Source organism: Electrona antarctica (genome assembly GCF_951216825.1).
Source record: "Electrona antarctica genome assembly, chromosome: 10".
NCBI lineage: Eukaryota > Metazoa > Chordata > Actinopteri > Myctophiformes > Myctophidae > Electrona > Electrona antarctica.
Genome location: NC_136791.1, coordinates 13326595 through 13347276, shown reverse-complemented (window position 1 = coordinate 13347276; position 20682 = coordinate 13326595). Strand labels below are relative to the sequence as shown.

At 41.9% G+C, this 20682-nt stretch overlaps 1 protein-coding gene across 1 annotated transcript in view; it reads left to right on the top strand.

Moving 5' to 3' along the window:
- Positions 1-20682, top strand: part of eys (eyes shut homolog) — a 580966-nt gene that overhangs the window by 559047 nt on the left and 1237 nt on the right. The gene's annotated exons all lie outside the window — the stretch shown is intronic.

Genomic DNA, 20682 nt, shown 5'->3' with positions numbered 1-20682 from the left:
TCGAGACCATGGGCTAAAGCCCATCGCCATGGTCATAAATGATGAAAAACAAGGATTTGAAAAAAAGACGAAAATGACTCCGAGACGATGGGCTATAGCCCATGGTCTCGGAGTGATTTTCGTCTTTTTTTCAAATCCTCAAAAATGATGCAAAACGGCATGCTATAGTATGCCGTTCGAGACCATGGGCTATATAGGCTATAGCCCATCGCCATGGTCATAAATGATGAAAAACAAGGATTTGAAAAAATGACGAAAATGACTCCGAGACGATGGGCTATAGCCTATGGTCTCGGAGTGATTTTCGTTTTTTTTCAAATCCTCAAAAAGGATGGAAAACGGTATGCTATAGTATGCCGTTCGAGACCATGGGCTATAGCCCATCGCCATGGTCATAAATGATGAAAAACAAGGATTTGAAAAAAAGACGAAAATTACTCCGAGACGATGGGCTATAGCCCATGGTCTCGGAGTGATTTTCGTCTTTTTTTCAAATCCTCAAAAATGATGCAAAACGGCATGCTATAGTATGCCGTTCGAGACCATGGGCTATAGCCCATCGCCATGGTCATAAATGATGAAAAACAAGGATTTGAAAAAAAGACGAAAATGACTCCGAGACCATGGGCTATAGCCCATCGTCTCGGAGTCATTTTCGTCTATTTTTCAAATCCTCAAAAATGATGCAAAACGGCATGCTATAGTATGCCGTTCGAGACCATGGGCTATAGCCCATCGCCATGGTCATAAAAAACAAGGATTTGAAAAAAAGACGAAAATGACTCCGAGACGATGGGCTATAGCCCATGGTCTCGGAGTGATTTTCGTATTTTTTTCAAATCCTCAAAAATGATGCAAAACGGCATGCTATAGTATGCCGTTCGAGACCATGGGCTATAGCCTATCGCCATGGTCATAAATTATGAAAAACAAGGATTTGAAAATGACTCCGAGACAATGGGCTATAGCCCATGGTCTCGGAGTGATTTTCGTCTTTTTTTCAAATCCTCAAAAATGATGCAAAACGGCATGCTATAGTATGCCGTTCGAGACCATGGGCTATAGCCCATCGCCATGGTCATAAATGATGAAAAACAAGGATTTGAAAAAAAGACGAAAATTACTCCGAGACGATGGGCTATAGCCCATGGTCTCGGAGTGATTTTCGTCTTTTTTTCAAATCCTCAAAAATGATGGAAAACGGCATGCTATAGTATGCCGTTCGAGACCATGAGCTATAGCCCATCGCCATGGTCATAAATGATGAAAAACAAGGATTTGAAAAAAAGAGGAAAATGACTCCGAGACGATGGGCTATAGCCCATGGTCTCAGAATGATTTTCGTCTTTTTTTCAAATCCTCAAAAATGATGCAAAACGCCATGCTATAGTATGCCGTTCGAGACAATGGGCTATAGCCCATCGCCATGGTCATAAATGATGAAAAACAAGGATTTTAAAAAAAGAGGAAAATGACTCCGAGACGATGGGCTATAGCCCATGGTCTCGGAGTGATTTTCGTCTTTTTTTCAAATCCTCAAAAATGATGCAAAACGGCATGCTATAGTATGCCGTTCGAGACAATGGGCTATAGCCCATCGCCATGGTCATAAATGATGAAAAACAAGGATTTGAAAAAAAGACGAAAATGACTCCGAGACGATGGGCTATAGCCCATGGTCTCGGAGTGATTTTCGTCTTTTTTTCAAATCCTCAAAAATGATGCAAAACGGCATGCTATAGTATGCCGTTCGAGACCATGGGCTATATAGGCTATAGCCCATCGCCATGGTCATAAATGATGAAAAACAAGGATTTGAAAAAATGACGAAAATGACTCCGAGACGATGGGCTATAGCCCATGGTCTCGGAGTGATTTTCGTTTTTTTTCAAATCCTCAAAAAGGATGGAAAACGGTATGCTATAGTATGCCGTTCGAGACCATGGGCTATAGCCCATCGCCATGGTCATAAATGATGAAAAACAAGGATTTGAAAAAAAGACGAAAATGACTCCGAGACGATGGGCTATAGCCCATGGTCTCGGAGTGATTTTCGTCTTTTTTTCAAATCCTCAAAAATGATGCAAAACGGCATGCTATAGTATGCCGTTCGAGACCATGGGCTATAGCCCATCGCCATGGTCATAAATGATGAAAAACAAGGATTTGAAAAAAAGACGAAAATGACTCCGAGACGATGGGCTATAGCCCATGGTCTCGGAGTGATTTTCGTATTTTTTTCAAATCCTCAAAAATGATGCAAAACGGCATGCTATAGTATGCCGTTCGAGACCATGGGCTATAGCCTATCGCCATGGTCATAAATTATGAAAAACAAGGATTTGAAAATGACTCCGAGACAATGGGCTATAGCCCATGGTCTCGGAGTGATTTTCGTCTTTTTTTCAAATCCTCAAAAATGATGCAAAACGGCATGCTATAGTATGCCGTTCGAGACCATGGGCTATAGCCCATCGCCATGGTCATAAATGATGAAAAACAAGGATTTGAAAAGAAGAGGAAAATGACTCCGAGACGATGGGCTATAGCCCATGGTCTCGGAGTGATTTTCGTCTTTTTTTCAAATCCTCAAAAATGATGCAAAACGGCATGCTATAGTATGCCGTTCGAGACAATGGGCTTTAGCCCATCGCCATGGTCATAAATGATGAAAAACAAGGATTTGAAAAAAAGACGAAAATGACTCCGAGACGATGGGCTATAGCCCATGGTCTCGGAGTGATTTTCGTCTTTTTTTCAAATCCTCAAAAATGATGCAAAACGGCATGCTATAGTATGCCGTTCGAGACCATGGGCTATAGCCCATCGCCATGGTCATAAATGATGAAAAACAAGGATTTGAAAAAAAGTCGAAAATGACTCCGAGACGATGGGCTATAGCCCATGGTCTCGGAGTGATTTTCGTCTTTTTTTCAAATCCTCAAAAATGATGCAAAACGGCATGCTATAGTATGCCGTTCGAGACCATGGGCTATAGCCCATCGCCATGGTCATAAATGATGAAAAACAAGGATTTGAAAAAAAGAGGAAAATGACTCCGAGACGATGGGCTATAGCCCATGGTCTCGGAGTGATTTTCGACTTTTTTTCAAATCCTCAAAAATGATGCAAAACGGCATGCTATAGTATGCCGTTCGAGACCATGGGCTATAGCCCATCGCCATGGTCATAAATGATGAAAAACAAGGATTTGAAAAAAAGAGGAAAATGACTCCGAGACGATGGGCTATAGCCCATGGTCTCGGAGTGATTTTCGTCTTTTTTTCAAATCCTCAAAAATGATGCAAAACGGCATGCTATAGTATGCCGTTCGAGACCATGGGCTATAGCCCATCGCCATGGTCATAAATTATGAAAAACAAGGATTTGAAAAAAAGACGAAAATGACTCCGAGACGATGGGCTATAGCCCATGGTCTCGGAGTGATTTTCGTCTTTTTTTCAAATCCTCAAAAATGATGCAAAACGGCATGCTATAGTATGCCGTTCGAGACAATGGGCTATAGCCCATCGCCATGGTCATAAATGATGAAAAACAAGGATTTGAAAAAAAGACGAAAATGACTCCGAGACGATGGGCTATAGCCCATGGTCTCGGAGTGATTTTCGTCTTTTTTTCAAATCCTCAAAAATGATGCAAAACGGCATGCTATAGTATGCCGTTCGAGACCATGGGCTATAGCCCATCGCCATGGTCATAAATGATGAAAAACAAGGATTTGAAAAAAAGAGGAAAATGACTCCGAGACGATGGGCTATAGCCCATGGTCTCGGAGTGATTTTCGACTTTTTTTCAAATCCTCAAAAATGATGCAAAACGGCATGCTATAGTATGCCGTTCGAGACCATGGGCTATAGCCCATCGCCATGGTCATAAATGATGAAAAACAAGGATTTGAAAAAAAGAGGAAAATGACTCCGAGACGATGGGCTATAGCCCATGGTCTCGGAGTGATTTTCGTCTTTTTTTCAAATCCTCAAAAATGATGCAAAACGGCATGCTATAGTATGCCGTTCGAGACCATGGGCTATAGCCCATCGCCATGGTCATAAATTATGAAAAACAAGGATTTGAAAAAAAGACGAAAATGACTCCGAGACGATGGGCTATAGCCCATGGTCTCGGAGTGATTTTCGTCTTTTTTTCAAATCCTCAAAAATGATGCAAAACGGCATGCTATAGTATGCCGTTCGAGACAATGGGCTATAGCCCATCGCCATGGTCATAAATGATGAAAAACAAGGATTTGAAAAAAAGACGAAAATGACTCCGAGACGATGGGCTATAGCCCATGGTCTCGGAGTGATTTTCGTCTTTTTTTCAAATCCTCAAAAATGATGCAAAACGGCATGCTATAGTATGCCGTTCGAGACCATGGGCTATAGCCCATCGCCATGGTCATAAATTATGAAAAACAAGGATTTGAAAAAAAGACGAAAATGACTCCGAGACGATGGGCTATAGCCCATGGTCTCGGAGTGATTTTCGTCTTTTTTTCAAATCCTCAAAAATGATGCAAAACGGCATGCTATAGTATGCCGTTCGAGACAATGGGCTATAGCCCATCGCCATGGTCATAAATGATGAAAAACAAGGATTTGAAAAAAAGACGAAAATGACTCCGAGACGATGGGCTATAGCCCATGGTCTCGGAGTGATTTTCGTCTTTTTTTCAAATCCTCAAAAATGATGCAAAACGGCATGCTATAGTATGCCGTTCGAGACCATGGGCTATAGCCCATCGCCATGGTCATAAATTATGAAAAACAAGGATTTGAAAAAAAGAGGAAAATGACTCCGAGACGATGGGCTATAGCCCATGGTCTCGGAGTGATTTTCGTCTTTTTTTCAAATCCTCAAAAATGATGGAAAACGGCATGCTATAGTATGCCGTTCGAGACCATGAGCTATAGCCCATCGCCATGGTCATAAATGATGAAAAACAAGGATTTGAAAAAAAGAGGAAAATGACTCCGAGACGATGGGCTATAGCCCATGGTCTCGGAGTGATTTTCGTCTTTTTTTCAAATCCTCAAAAATGATGCAAAACGGCATGCTATAGTATGCCGTTCGAGACCATGGGCTATAGCCCATCGCCATGGTCATAAATGATGAAAAACAAGGATTTGAAAAAAAGACGAAAATGACTCCGAGACGATGGGCTATAGCCCATGGTCTCGGAGTGATTTCGTCTTTTTTTCAAATCCTGAAAAATGATGGAAAACGGCATGCTATAGTATGCCGTTCGAGACCATGGGCTATAGCCCATCGCCATGGTCATAAATGATGAAAAACGAGGATTTGAAAAAAAGAGGAAAATGACTCCGAGACGATGGGCTATAGCCCATGGTCTCGGAGTGATTTTCGTCTTTTTTTCAAATCCTCAAAAATGATGCAAAACGGCATGCTATAGTATGCCGTTCGAGACCATGAGCTATAGCCCATCGCCATGGTCATAAATGATGAAAAACAAGGATTTGAAAAAAAGAGGAAAATGACTCCGAGACGATGGGCTATAGCCCATGGTCTCGGAGTGATTTTCGTCTTTTTTTCAAATCCTCAAAAATGATGCAAAACGGCATGCTATAGTATGCCGTTCGAGACCATGGGCTATAGCCCATCGCCATGGTCATAAATTATGAAAAACAAGGATTTGAAAAAAAGACGAAAATGACTCCGAGACGATGGGCTATAGCCCATGGTCTCGGAGTGATTTTCGTCTTTTTTTCAAATCCTCAAAAATGATGCAAAACGGCATGCTATAGTATGCCGTTCGAGACAATGGGCTATAGCCCATCGCCATGGTCATAAATGATGAAAAACAAGGATTTGAAAAAAAGACGAAAATGACTCCGAGACGATGGGCTATAGCCCATGGTCTCGGAGTGATTTTCGTCTTTTTTTCAAATCCTCAAAAATGATGCAAAACGGCATGCTATAGTATGCCGTTCGAGACCATGGGCTATAGCCCATCGCCATGGTCATAAATGATGAAAAACAAGGATTTGAAAAAAAGAGGAAAATGACTCCGAGACGATGGGCTATAGCCCATGGTCTCGGAGTGATTTTCGTCTTTTTTTCAAATCCTCAAAAATGATGGAAAACGGCATGCTATAGTATGCCGTTCGAGACCATGAGCTATAGCCCATCGCCATGGTCATAAATGATGAAAAACAAGGATTTGAAAAAAAGAGGAAAATGACTCCGAGACGATGGGCTATAGCCCATGGTCTCGGAGTGATTTTCGTCTTTTTTTCAAATCCTCAAAAATGATGCAAAACGGCATGCTATAGTATGCCGTTCGAGACCATGGGCTATAGCCCATCGCCATGGTCATAAATGATGAAAAACAAGGATTTGAAAAAAAGACGAAAATGACTCCGAGACGATGGGCTATAGCCCATGGTCTCGGAGTGATTTCGTCTTTTTTTCAAATCCTGAAAAATGATGGAAAACGGCATGCTATAGTATGCCGTTCGAGACCATGGGCTATAGCCCATCGCCATGGTCATAAATGATGAAAAACGAGGATTTGAAAAAAAGAGGAAAATGACTCCGAGACGATGGGCTATAGCCCATGGTCTCGGAGTGATTTTCGTCTTTTTTTCAAATCCTCAAAAATGATGCAAAACGGCATGCTATAGTATGCCGTTCGAGACCATGAGCTATAGCCCATCGCCATGGTCATAAATTATGAAAAACAAGGATTTTAAAAAAAGAGGAAAATGACTCCGAGACGATGGGCTATAGCCCATGGTCTCGGAGTGATTTTCGTCTTTTTTTCAAATCCTCAAAAATGATGCAAAACGGCATGCTATAGTATGCCGTTCGAGACAATGGGCTATAGCCCATCGCCATGGTCATAAATGATGAAAAACAAGGATTTGAAAAAAAGACGAAAATGACTCCGAGACGATGGGCTATAGCCCATGGTCTCGGAGTGATTTTCGTCTTTTTTTCAAATCCTCAAAAATGATGCAAAACGGCATGCTATAGTATGCCGTTCGAGACCATGGGCTATAGCCCATCGCCATGGTCATAAATGATGAAAAACAAGGATTTGAAAAAAAGTCGAAAATGACTCCGAGACGATGGGCTATAGCCCATGGTCTCGGAGTGATTTTCGTCTTTTTTTCAAATCCTCAAAAATGATGCAAAACGGCATGCTATAGTATGCCGTTCGAGACCATGGGCTATAGCCCATCGCCATGGTCATAAATGATGAAAAACAAGGATTTGAAAAAAAGAGGAAAATGACTCCGAGACGATGGGCTATAGCCCATGGTCTCGGAGTGATTTTCGTCTTTTTTTCAAATCCTCAAAAATGATGCAAAACGGCATGCTATAGTATGCCGTTCGAGACCATGAGCTATAGCCCATCGCCATGGTCATAAATGATGAAAAACAAGGATTTGAAAAAAAGAGTAAAATGACTCCGAGACGATGGGCTATAGCCCATGGTCTCGGAGTGATTTTCGTCTTTTTTTCAAATCCTCAAAAATGATGCAAAACGGCATGCTATAGTATGCCGTTCGAGACCATGGGCTATAGCCCATCGCCATGGTCATAAATTATGAAAAACAAGGATTTGAAAAAAAGACGAAAATGACTCCGAGACGATGGGCTATAGCCCATGGTCTCGGAGTGATTTTCGTCTTTTTTTCAAATCCTCAAAAATGATGCAAAACGGCATGCTATAGTATGCCGTTCGAGACCATGGGCTATAGCCCATCGCCATGGTCATAAATGATGAAAAACAAGGATTTGAAAAAAAGACGAAAATGACTCCGAGACGATGGGCTATAGCCCATGGTCTCGGAGTGATTTCGTCTTTTTTTCAAATCCTGAAAAATGATGGAAAACGGCATGCTATAGTATGCCGTTCGAGACCATGGGCTATAGCCCATCGCCATGGTCATAAATGATGAAAAACGAGGATTTGAAAAAAAGAGGAAAATGACTCCGAGACGATGGGCTATAGCCCATGGTCTCGGAGTGATTTTCGTCTTTTTTTCAAATCCTCAAAAATGTTGCAAAACGGCATGCTATAGTATGCCGTTCGAGACCATGAGCTATAGCCCATCGCCATGGTCATAAATTATGAAAAACAAGGATTTTAAAAAAAGAGGAAAATGACTCCGAGACGATGGGCTATAGCCCATGGTCTCGGAGTGATTTTCGTCTTTTTTTCAAATCCTCAAAAATGATGCAAAACGGCATGCTATAGTATGCCGTTCGAGACAATGGGCTATAGCCCATCGCCATGGTCATAAATGATGAAAAACAAGGATTTGAAAAAAAGACGAAAATGACTCCGAGACGATGGGCTATAGCCCATGGTCTCGGAGTGATTTTCGTCTTTTTTTCAAATCCTCAAAAATGATGCAAAACGGCATGCTATAGTATGCCGTTCGAGACCATGGGCTATAGCCCATCGCCATGGTCATAAATGATGAAAAACAAGGATTTGAAAAAAAGTCGAAAATGACTCCGAGACGATGGGCTATAGCCCATGGTCTCGGAGTGATTTTCGTCTTTTTTTCAAATCCTCAAAAATGATGCAAAACGGCATGCTATAGTATGCCGTTCGAGACCATGGGCTATAGCCCATCGCCATGGTCATAAATGATGAAAAACAAGGATTTGAAAAAAAGAGGAAAATGACTCCGAGACGATGGGCTATAGCCCATGGTCTCGGAGTGATTTTCGTCTTTTTTTCAAATCCTCAAAAATGATGGAAAACGGCATGCTATAGTATGCCGTTCGAGACCATGAGCTATAGCCCATCGCCATGGTCATAAATGATGAAAAACAAGGATTTGAAAAAAAGAGGAAAATGACTCCGAGACGATGGGCTATAGCCCATGGTCTCGGAGTGATTTTCGTCTTTTTTTCAAATCCTCAAAAATGATGCAAAACGGCATGCTATAGTATGCCGTTCGAGACCATGGGCTATAGCCCATCGCCATGGTCATAAATGATGAAAAACAAGGATTTGAAAAAAAGACGAAAATTACTCCGAGACGATGGGCTATAGCCCATGGTCTCGGAGTGATTTCGTCTTTTTTTCAAATCCTGAAAAATGATGGAAAACGGCATGCTATAGTATGCCGTTCGAGACCATGGGCTATAGCCCATCGCCATGGTCATAAATGATGAAAAACGAGGATTTGAAAAAAAGACGAAAATGACTCAGAGACGATGGGCTATAGCCCATGGTCTCGGAGTGATTTTCGTCTTTTTTTCAAATCCTCAAAAATGATGCAAAACGGCATGCTATAGTATGCCGTTCGAGACCATGAGCTATAGCCCATCGCCATGGTCATAAATGATGAAAAACAAGGATTTGAAAAAAAGAGGAAAATGACTCCGAGACGATGGGCTATAGCCCATGGTCTCGGAGTGATTTTCGTCTTTTTTTCAAATCCTCAAAAATGATGCAAAACGGCATGCTATAGTATGCCGTTCGAGACAATGGGCTATAGCCCATCGCCATGGTCATAAATGATGAAAAACGAGGATTTGAAAAAAAGACGAAAATGACTCAGAGACGATGGGCTATAGCCCATGGTCTCGGAGTGATTTTCGTCTTTTTTTCAAATCCTCAAAAATGATGCAAAACGGCATGCTATAGTATGCCGTTCGAGACCATGAGCTATAGCCCATCGCCATGGTCATAAATTATGAAAAACAAGGATTTTAAAAAAAGAGGAAAATGACTCCGAGACGATGGGCTATAGCCCATGGTCTCGGAGTGATTTTCGTCTTTTTTTCAAATCCTCAAAAATGATGCAAAACGGCATGCTATAGTATGCCGTTCGAGACAATGGGCTATAGCCCATCGCCATGGTCATAAATGATGAAAAACAAGGATTTGAAAAAAAGACGAAAATGACTCCGAGACGATGGGCTATAGCCCATGGTCTCGGAGTGATTTTCGTCTTTTTTTCAAATCCTCAAAAATGATGCAAAACGGCATGCTATAGTATGCCGTTCGAGACCATGGGCTATAGCCCATCGCCATGGTCATAAATGATGAAAAACAAGGATTTGAAAAAAAGTCGAAAATGACTCCGAGACGATGGGCTACAGCCCATGGTCTCGGAGTGATTTTCGTCTTTTTTTCAAATCCTCAAAAATGATGCAAAACGGCATGCTATAGTATGCCGTTCGAGACCATGGGCTATAGCCCATCGCCATGGTCATAAATGATGAAAAACAAGGATTTGAAAAAAAGAGGAAAATGACTCCGAGACGATGGGCTATAGCCCATGGTCTCGGAGTGATTTTCGTCTTTTTTTCAAATCCTCAAAAATGATGCAAAACGGCATGCTATAGTATGCCGTTCGAGACCATGGGCTATAGCCCATCGCCATGGTCATAAATGATGAAAAACAAGGATTTGAAAAAAAGACGAAAATGACTCCGAGACGATGGGCGATAGCCCATGGTCTCGGAGTGATTTCGTCTTTTTTTCAAATCCTGAAAAATGATGGAAAACGGCATGCTATAGTATGCCGTTCGAGACCATGGGCTATAGCCCATCGCCATGGTCATAAATGATGAAAAACGAGGATTTGAAAAAAAGACGAAAATGACTCAGAGACGATGGGCTATAGCCCATGGTCTCGGAGTGATTTTCGTCTTTTTTTCAAATCCTCAAAAATGATGCAAAACGGCATGCTATAGTATGCCGTTCGAGACCATGAGCTATAGCCCATCGCCATGGTCATAAATGATGAAAAACAAGGATTTGAAAAAAAGAGGAAAATGACTCCGAGACGATGGGCTATAACCCATGGTCTCGGAGTGATTTTCGTCTTTTTTTCAAATCCTCAAAATGATGCAAAACGGCATGCTATAGTATGCCGTTCGAGACAATGGGCTATAGCCCATCGCCATGGTCATAAATGATGAAAAACAAGGATTTGAAAAAAAGAGGAAAATGACTCCGAGACGATGGGCTAAAGCCCATGGTCTCGGAGTGATTTTCGTCTTTTTTTCAAATCCTCAAAAATGATGCAAAACGGCATGCTATAATATGCCGTTCGAGACAATGGGCTATAGCCCATCGCCATGGTCATAAATGATGAAAAACAATGATTTGAAAAAAAGACGAAAATGACTCCGAGACGATGGGCTATAGCCCATGGTCTCGGAGTCATTTTCGTCTTTTTTTCAAATTCTCAAAAATGATGCAAAACGGCATACTATAGTATGCCGTTCGAGACCATCGGCTATAGCCCATCGCCATGGTCATAAATGATGAAAAACTAGGATTTGAAAAAAAGACGAAAATGACTCCGAGACGATGGGCTATAGCCCATGGTCTCGAACGGCATACTATAGCATGCCGTTTTCCATCATTTTTCAGGATTTGAAAAAAAGACGAAAATCACTCCGAGACCATGGGCTATAGCCCATTGTCTCGGAGTCATTTTCGTCTATTTTTCAAATCCTCGTTTTTCATCATTTATGACCATGGGCTATAGCCCATATCGGACGGCATACTATAGCATGCCGTTTTTCATCATTTTTGAGGATTTGAAAAAAAGACGGAAATCACTCCGAGACGATGGGCTATAGCCCATGGTCTCGAACGGCATAGGCCTACTATAGCATGCCGTTTTGCATCATTTTTGAGGATTTGAAAAAAAGACGAAAATGACCCCGAGACGATGGGCTATAGCCCATGGTCTCGGAGTGATTTTTGTCTTTTTTTTAAATCCTCAAAAATTATGAAAAATGCCATGCTATTGTATGCCGTCTGAGGCCATGGGCTGAACTTGGACCCACGACCTGTGGCTCACATAGACAGCAGCTTATCACAGAGTGCCACCATGCTCTCTGAGAATCTCCTCAGCTTTTCATCTCTTTCCAGTTCTCTTCTGGATGTTATTGTCCAAAACATGCTGCAGAGTGAAAGTAGGAGGAACTCAGCTGGATTTGAACTCACAACCTCTGGCTCACATGGACGTCATCTTAACAAGGGTGCCACTGAGCTCTCAGTGATTATTAGGTTGTAAGTTGTTCTTCTTGGTGTCACTTTTCAAATGGGGCCTTGGGATCATGTACAGAGCATTTGAATGAATGGTGCTGTGCATCAAAGGTGTCTTTAGTGCTTTTAAGTGTTATCGTGGATGTTAATCAGATAATACAGAGGAGAAACTATGACAGGACACAGACAGCCTTCCCATTGGTGGATGTGATCCTGGCAGCCAGCCCAGGTGTGTTCTGGTCCTGTTGATTGAGCTGAGAAGGTCCTGCTCTGCTCAATCAACAGGACCAGAACACACACTCGTTACTTTTCTTCCAGTTTATTATACTCGTCGTCACGCTACTAGTCCTACATACTTACACCTAGAAACCCCATTCAAACCTACTTAGGTTCATCTTACGGTGGACATGTTTGCCTGAAAAGGAATCTTTGAAATGTTTCATAGTTTTAGAAAAATAGTGCTTTCAAATTTGAGAAATCTACAATGGGGCTCAATGGCAGATATTGGCACGTCAAAAAAGCACTTTCACCTAGAAACTGCATTCACACTGTTTCAAATTCAGCTTACTGTGGAGACACATGCTGGAACTTTTTACTTTTTTACGAAATGTTTTGTAGTTTCTGAGTTATTTAACTTAAACGCCCAATGCATTCTCAATGGCAATAGCACAAACTTTGGCAAGCTACTAGTCCTACATACTTACAACTAGAAACCCCATTCAAACCTATTTAGGTTCATCTTACGGTGGACATGTTTGCCTGAAAAGGAATCTTTGAAATGTTTCATAGTTTTAGCATGCCGTTTTTCATCATTTTTGAGGATTTGAAAAAAAGACGAAAATCACCCTGAGACCATGGGCTATAGCCCATCGTCTCGGAGTCATTTTCGTCTATTTTTCAAATCCTAGTTTTTCATAATTTATGACCATGGGCTATAGCCCATATTGGACGTATAGCCCATGGTCTCGAACGGCATACTATATCATGCCGTTTTCCATCATTTTTGAGGATTTGAAAAAAAGACAAAAATCACTCCGAGACCATGGGCTATAGCCCATCGTCTCGGAGTCATTTTCGTCTATTTTTCAAATCCTCGTTTTTCATCATTTATGACCATGGGCTATAGCCCATATCGGACGGCATACTATAGCATGCCGTTTTTCATCATTTTTGAGGATTTGAAAAAAAGACGGAAATCACTCTGAGACGATGGGCTATAGCCCATGGTCTCGAACGGCATACTATAGCATGCCGTTTTCCATCATTTTTGAGGATTTGAAAAAAAGACGAAAATCACTCCGAGACCATGGGCTATAGCCCACCGTCTCGGAGTCATTTTCTTCTTTTTTTCAAATCCTCGTTTTTCATCATTTATGACCATGGGCTATAGCCCATATCGGACGGCATACTATAGCATGCCGTTTTTCATAATTTTTGAAGATTTGAAAAAAAGACGGAAATCACTCCGAGACAATGGGCTATAGCCCTGCATCGTCTCAGAGTCATTTTCGTCTATTTTTCAAATCCTCGTTTTTCATCATTTATGACCAGGGGCTATAGCCCATATTGGACGTATAGCCCATGGTCTCGAACGGCATACTATATCATGCCGTTTTCCATCATTTTTGAGGATTTGAAAAAAAGACGAAAATCACTCCGAGACCATGGGCTATAGCCCACCGTCTCGGAGTCATTTTCTTCTTTTTTTCAAATCCTCGTTTTTCATCATTTATGACCATGGGCTATAGCCCATATCGGACGGCATACTATAGCATGCCGTTTTTCATAATTTTTGAGGATTTGAAAAAAAGACGGAAATCACTCCGAGACGATGGGCTATAGCCCATCGTCTCAGAGTCATTTTCGTCTATTTTTCAAATCCTCGTTTTTCATCATTTATGACCAGGGGCTATAGCCCATATTGGACGTATAGCCCATGGTCTCGAACGGCATACTATATCATGCCGTTTTCCATAATTTTTGAGGATTTGAAAAAAATACGAAAATCACTCCGAGACCATGGGCTATAGCCCATCGTCTCGGAGTCATTTTCGTCTATTTTTCAAATCCTCGTTTTTCATCATTTATGACCATGGGCTATAGCCCATATCGGACGGCATACTATAGCATGCCGTTTTCCATCATTTTTGAGGATTTGAAAAAAAGACGGAAATCACTCCGAGACGATGGGCTATAGCCCATCGTCTCAGAGTCATTTTCGTCTATTTTTCAAATCCTCGTTTTTCATCATTTATGACCAGGGGCTATAGCCCATATTGGACGTATAGCCCATGGTCTCGAACGGCATACTATATCATGCCGTTTTCCATAATTTTTGAGGATTTGAAAAAAATACGAAAATCACTCCGAGACCATGGGCTATAGCCCATCGTCTCGGAGTCATTTTCGTCTATTTTTCAAATCCTCGTTTTTCATCATTTATGACCATGGGTTATAGCCCATATCGGACGGCATACTATAGCATGCCGTTTTCCATCATTTTTGAGGATTTGAAAAAAAGACGAAAATCACTCCGAGACCATGGGCTCTCGAACGGCATACTATAGCATGCCGTTTTGCATCATTTTTGAGGATTTGAAAAAAAGACGAAAATGACCCCGAGACGATGGGCTATAGCCCATGGTCTCGGAGTGATTTTTGTCTTTTTTTCAAATCCTCAAAAATTATGAAAAATGGCATGCTATAGTATGCCGTCTGAGGCCATGGGCTGAACTTGGACCCACGACCTGTGGCTCACATAGACAGCAGCTTATCACAGAGTGCCACCATGCTCTCTGAGAATCTCCTCAGCTTTTCATCTCTTTCCAGTTCTCTTCTGGATGTTATTCTCCAAAACATGCTGCAGAGTGAAAGTAGGAGGAACTCAGCTGGATTTGAACTCACAACCTCTGGCTCACATGGACGTCATCTTAACAAGGGTGCCACTGAGCTCTCAGTGATTATTAGGTTGTAAGTTGTTCTTCTTGGTGTCACTTTTCAAATGGGGCCTTGGGATCATGTACAGAGCATTTGAATGAATGGTGCACATGTGCATCAAAGGTGTCTTTAGTGCTTTTAAGTGTTATCGTGGATGTTAATCAGATATTACAGAGGAGAAACTATGACAGGACACAGACAGCCTTCCCATTGGTGGATGTGATCCTGCCAGCCAGCCCAGGTGTGTTCTAGTCCTGTTGATTGAGCTGAGAAGGACCTAGGTCCTGCTCTGCTCAATCAACAGGACCAGAAAACACACTGTTACTTTTCTTCCAGTTTATTATACTCGTCGTCACGCTACTAGTCCTACATACTTACACCTAGAAACCCCATTCAAACCTACTTAGGTTCATCTTACGGTGGACGTGTTTGCCTGAAAAGGAATCTTTGAAATGTTTCATAGTTTTAGAAATATAGTGCTTTCAAATTTGAGAAATCTACAATGGGGCTCAATGGCAGATATTGGCACGTCAAAAAAGCACTTTCACCTAGAAACTGCATTCACACTGTTTCAAATTCAGCTTACTGTGGAGACACATGCTGGAACCTTTTACTTTGAAATGTTTTGTAGTTTCTGAGTTATTTAACTTAAACGCCCAATGCATTCTCAATGGCAATAGCACAAACTTTGGCATGCTACTAGTCCTACATACTTACAACTAGAAACCCCATTCAAACCTATTTAGGTTCATCTTACGGTGGACATGTTTGCCTGAAAAGGAATCTTTGAAATGTTTCATAGTTTTAGCATGCCGTTTTTCATCATTTTTGAGGATTTGAAAAAAAGACGAAAACGAGGATTTGAAAAAAAGACGGAAATCACTCCGAGACGATGGGCTATAGCCCATGGTCTCGAACGGCATACTATAGCATGCCGTTTTCCATCATTTTTGAGGATTTGAAAAAAAGACGAAAATCACTCCGAGACCATGGGCTATAGCCCATCGTCTCGGAGTCATTTTCGTCTATTTTTCAAATCCTCAAAAATTATGAAAAATGGCATGCTATAGTATGCCGTCTGAGGCCATGGGCTGAACTTGGACCCACGACCTGTGGCTCACATAGACAGCAGCTTATCACAGAGTGCCACCATGCTCTCTGAGAATCTCCTCAGCTTTTCATCTCTTTCCAGTTCTCTTCTGGATGTTATTCTCCAAAACATGCTGCAGAGTGAAAGTAGGAGGAACTCAGCTGGATTTGAACTCACAACCTCTGGCTCACATGGACGTCATCTTAACAAGGGTGCCACTGAGCTCTCAGTGATTATTAGGTTGTGAGTTGTTCTTCTTGGTGTCACTTTTCAAATGGGGCCTTGGGATCATGTACAGAGCATTTGAATGAATGGTGCACATGTGCATCAAAGGTGTCTTTAGTGCTTTTAAGTGTTATCGTGGATGTTAATCAGATATTACAGAGGAGAAACTATGACAGGACACAGACAGCCTTCCCATTGGTGGATGTGATCCTGGCAGCCAGCCCAGGTGTGTTCTAGTCCTGTTGATTGAGCTGAGAAGGACCTAGGTCCTGCTCTGCTCAATCAACAGGACCAGAACACACACTGTTACTTTTCTTCCAGTTTATTATACTCGTCGTCACGCTACTAGTCCTACATACTTACACCTAGAAACCCCATTCAAACCTACTTAGGTTCATCTTACGGTGGACATGTTTGCCTGAAAAGGAATCTTTGAAATGTTTCATAGTTTTAGAAATATAGTGCTTTCAAATTTGAGAAATCTACAATGGGGCTCAATGGCAGATATTGGCACGTCAAAAAAGCACTTTCACCTAGAAACTGCATTCACACTGTTTCAAATTCAGCTTACTGTGGAGACACATGCTGGAACTTTTTACTTTGAAATGTTTTGTAGTTTCTGAGTTATTTAACTTAAACGCCCAATGCATTCTCAATGGCAATAGCACAAACTTTGGCATGCTACTAGTCCTACATACTTACAACTAGAAACCCCATTCAAACCTATTTAGGTTCATCTTACGGTGGACATGTTTGCCTGAAAAGGAATCTTTGAAATGTTTCATAGTTTTAGCATGCCGTTTTTCATCATTTTTGAGGATTTGAAAAAAAGACGAAAACGAGGATTTGAAAAAAAGACGGAAATCACTCCGAGACGATGGGCTATAGCCCATGGTCTCGAACGGCATACTATAGCATGCCGTTTTCCATCATTTTTGAGGATTTGAAAAAAAGACGAAAATCACTCCGAGACCATGGGCTATAGCCCATCGTCTCGGAGTCATTTTCGTCTATTTTTCAAATCCTTGTTTTTCATCATTTATGACCATGGGCTATAGCCCATATCGGACGGCATACTATAGCATGCCGTTTTTCATCATTTTTGAGGATTTGAAAAAAGACGGAAATCACTCCGAGACCATGGGCTATAGCCCATCGTCTCGGAGTCATTTTCGTCTATTTTTCAAATCCTCGTTTTTCATCATTTATGACCATGGGCTATAGCCCATATCGGACGGCATACTATAGCATGCCGTTTTTCATCATTTTTGAGGATTTGAAAAAAAGACGAGAATCACTCCGAGACGATGGGCTATAGCCCATGGTCTCGAACGGCATACTATAGCATGCCGTTTTCCTACTATACTAGGCCTATAGTAGGAAAAAAAGAAAAAAAGACGAAAATGACCCCGAGACCATGGGCTATAGCCCATGGTCTCGGAGTGATTTTTGTCTTTTTTTCAAATCCTCAAAAATTATGAAAAATGGTATGCTATAGTATGCCGTCTGAGGCCATGGGCTGAACTTGAACCCACGACCTGTGGCTCACATAGACAGCAGCTTATCACAGAGTGCCACCATGCTCTCTGAGAATCTCCTCAGCTTTTCATCTCATTCCAGTTCCCTTCTGGATGTTATTCTCCAAAACATGCTGCAGAGTGAAAGTAGGAGGAACTCAGCTGGATTTGAACTCACAACCTCTGTCTCACATGGACATCATCTTAACAAGGGTGCCACTGAGCTCTCAGTGATTTTTAGGTTGTAAGTTGTTCTTCTTGGTGTCACTTTTCAAATGGGGCCTTGGGATCATGTACAGAGCATTTGAATGAATGGTGCTGTGCATCAAAGGTGTCTTTAGTGCTTTTAAGTGTTATCGTGGATGTTAATCAGATATTACAGAGGAGAAACCATGACAGGACACAGACAGCCTCCCCATTGGTGGATGTGATCCTGGCAGCCAGCCCAGGTGTATTCTGGTCCTGTTGATTGAGCTGAGAAGGACCTATAAACCTTCACTTTTCTTCCAGTTTATTATACTCGTCGTCACGCTACTAGTCCTACATACTTACACCTAGAAACCCCATTCAAACCTACTTAGGTTCATCTTACGGTGGACATGTTTGCCTGAAAAGGAATCTTTGAAATGTTTCATAGTTTTAGAAATATAGTGCTTTCAAATTTGAGAAATCTAAAATGGGGCTCAATGGCAGATATCAAAAAAGTACTTTCACCTAGAAACTGCATTCACACTGTTTCAAATTCAGCTTACTGTGGAGACACATGCTGGAACTTTTTACTTTGAAATGTTTTGTAGTTTTTGAGTTATTTAACTTAAACACCCAATGCATTCTCAATGGCAATAGCACAAACTTTGGCATGCTACTAGTCCTACATACTTACACCTAGAAACCCCATTCAAACCTATTTAGGTTCATCTTACGGTGGACATGTTTGCCTGAAAAGGAATCTTTGAAATGTTTCATAGTTTTAGCATGCCGTTTTTCATCATTTTTGAGGATTTGAAAAAAAGACGAAAACGAGGATTTGAAAAAAAGACGAAAATCACTCCGAGACGATGGGCTATAGCCCATGGTCTCGAACGGCATACTATTGCATGCCGTTTTCCATCATTTTTGAGGATTTGAAAAAAAGACGAAAATCACTCCGAGACCATGGGCTATAGCCCATCGTCTCGGAGTCATTTTCGTCTATTTTTCAAATCCTCGTTTTTCATCATTTATGACCATGGGCTATAGCCCATATCGGACGGCATACTATAGCATGCCGTTTTTCATCATTTTTGAGTGCCGAAATCGTGAAAAACAACATACTATAGTATGCCCTCCGAGACCATGGACTATTGCCTGTCGCTTTTCCGTGAACAAGGGTCGCTGTTTTTCCGTTCTTTGCCAATGGGATTCTCAGATTGCCCCTCAAGAGACAAACATCCAGGGACGTAGCTGACCATTTGGTTGCCCTACTCGTATAGGATATTTGTGCTGATGCAGCGTAGTTTAGCTCATTTTTAAAACAAAAAGGTGAGTGAACATTCCAGAGACTATTTAGCGTCTCTATACCTTTGTTGTCCCACAGGGAAATTCTATATTATTGGGTAGGCCCTAGAATTACGATCGTGGGGACTTATTCCGGGTACTTCTGATTCCACCTAGTGGTTTTCTGCCAGATGACAAATCATGGACCATGACGTATTTTACCATGCGCTCCAGACCGGTTCACACAGCTATTTTGGAACACAGACCAGGCTTTCCTCCGAGGTGGAAAACCTGGTGACGCGAGGAAGGAAGGAGAAGGAAATGAGACCAGTGCCTGTGCCTTCACTTTGAAATACTAAAATATCTAAAAACACATATTACAGGAAATGTTTATTGTGTCCTAATCATTAAAATAAGATCTGGTTGCAAAAGGGGTGAAGTGGCCCTTTAACCAGTCTGTGAACTGTGTGAATCACCTTTGCAGACAAGGCTCATTGTGTGCTCCTGACATGAACGGCTCGTACCAGTGCATGTGCCCCTTAGGACGAGAGGGTAGGTATAGGTAGGTATAGGGTAGGAAGAAATGCGTACCCTTAGGCAGGGCCAAATTAGCCATTGGGCCAGTGGGGCCGTGGCCCAGGAGCCCTTGGCTCATAAGTTCGATTCCCACTGGGGGTGTGTTCTCTCCTCAAGGTTCAAGGTTGTACTTTATTGTTACATCTTGTGTACAGGTACATAAGAGTAAAACAACATAAGAGTTGGGGTTGGTGAAAGGGCCTTTCTGTGTGGAGTTTGCATGTTCTCCCCGTGTCCCCTAGAGTAGGTATACCTCACAAAAACATGCAGTAATCCTGGTCTCTAAACTACCTCCCCCTGGTCAGCTGGGGCGCCTGATGGAGGGGAAAGGAACTGGTCGGAATAACGTGTTCCTTCCACGTGCTACATCCGGCTGGGGAAATTCTCCCGTCAGGTGAAAAAAAGCTTTGACTCATGCATAGAAGGAAGCATGAGGTCAGTCCGCTGCCCCCCAGGTTGACAGAGGACGTGTAGCGCCCATAGGATAATTGACACTGGGTGAAAAAAAGGGTTCCAAAACGTGGGATAAAAATGTAAGTAAAAAAAAAGTAAAGACAAAAATGCCACGCTATGGGAGCCCTGTAAAAATTACCAGCCCAGGGGCCCTCATGGAGGTTCATCCATCCCTGCCCTTAGGATGGTGGAAAACTTGTATGTGAAATACCGGGACCCCAAATTCAGCAGCCCCATTTGGAACCTCACTCTACGCAGGGTAGAGTGAGTTTCCAAACAGTGCTAGATATACACAAGTTTCTTTCAGCTTCTACTCAAACACAAATGATAGCGTGATCATGTGGATGGGAAAGGCAGAACATGAAGATGACCAGTACCTCACAATTGGA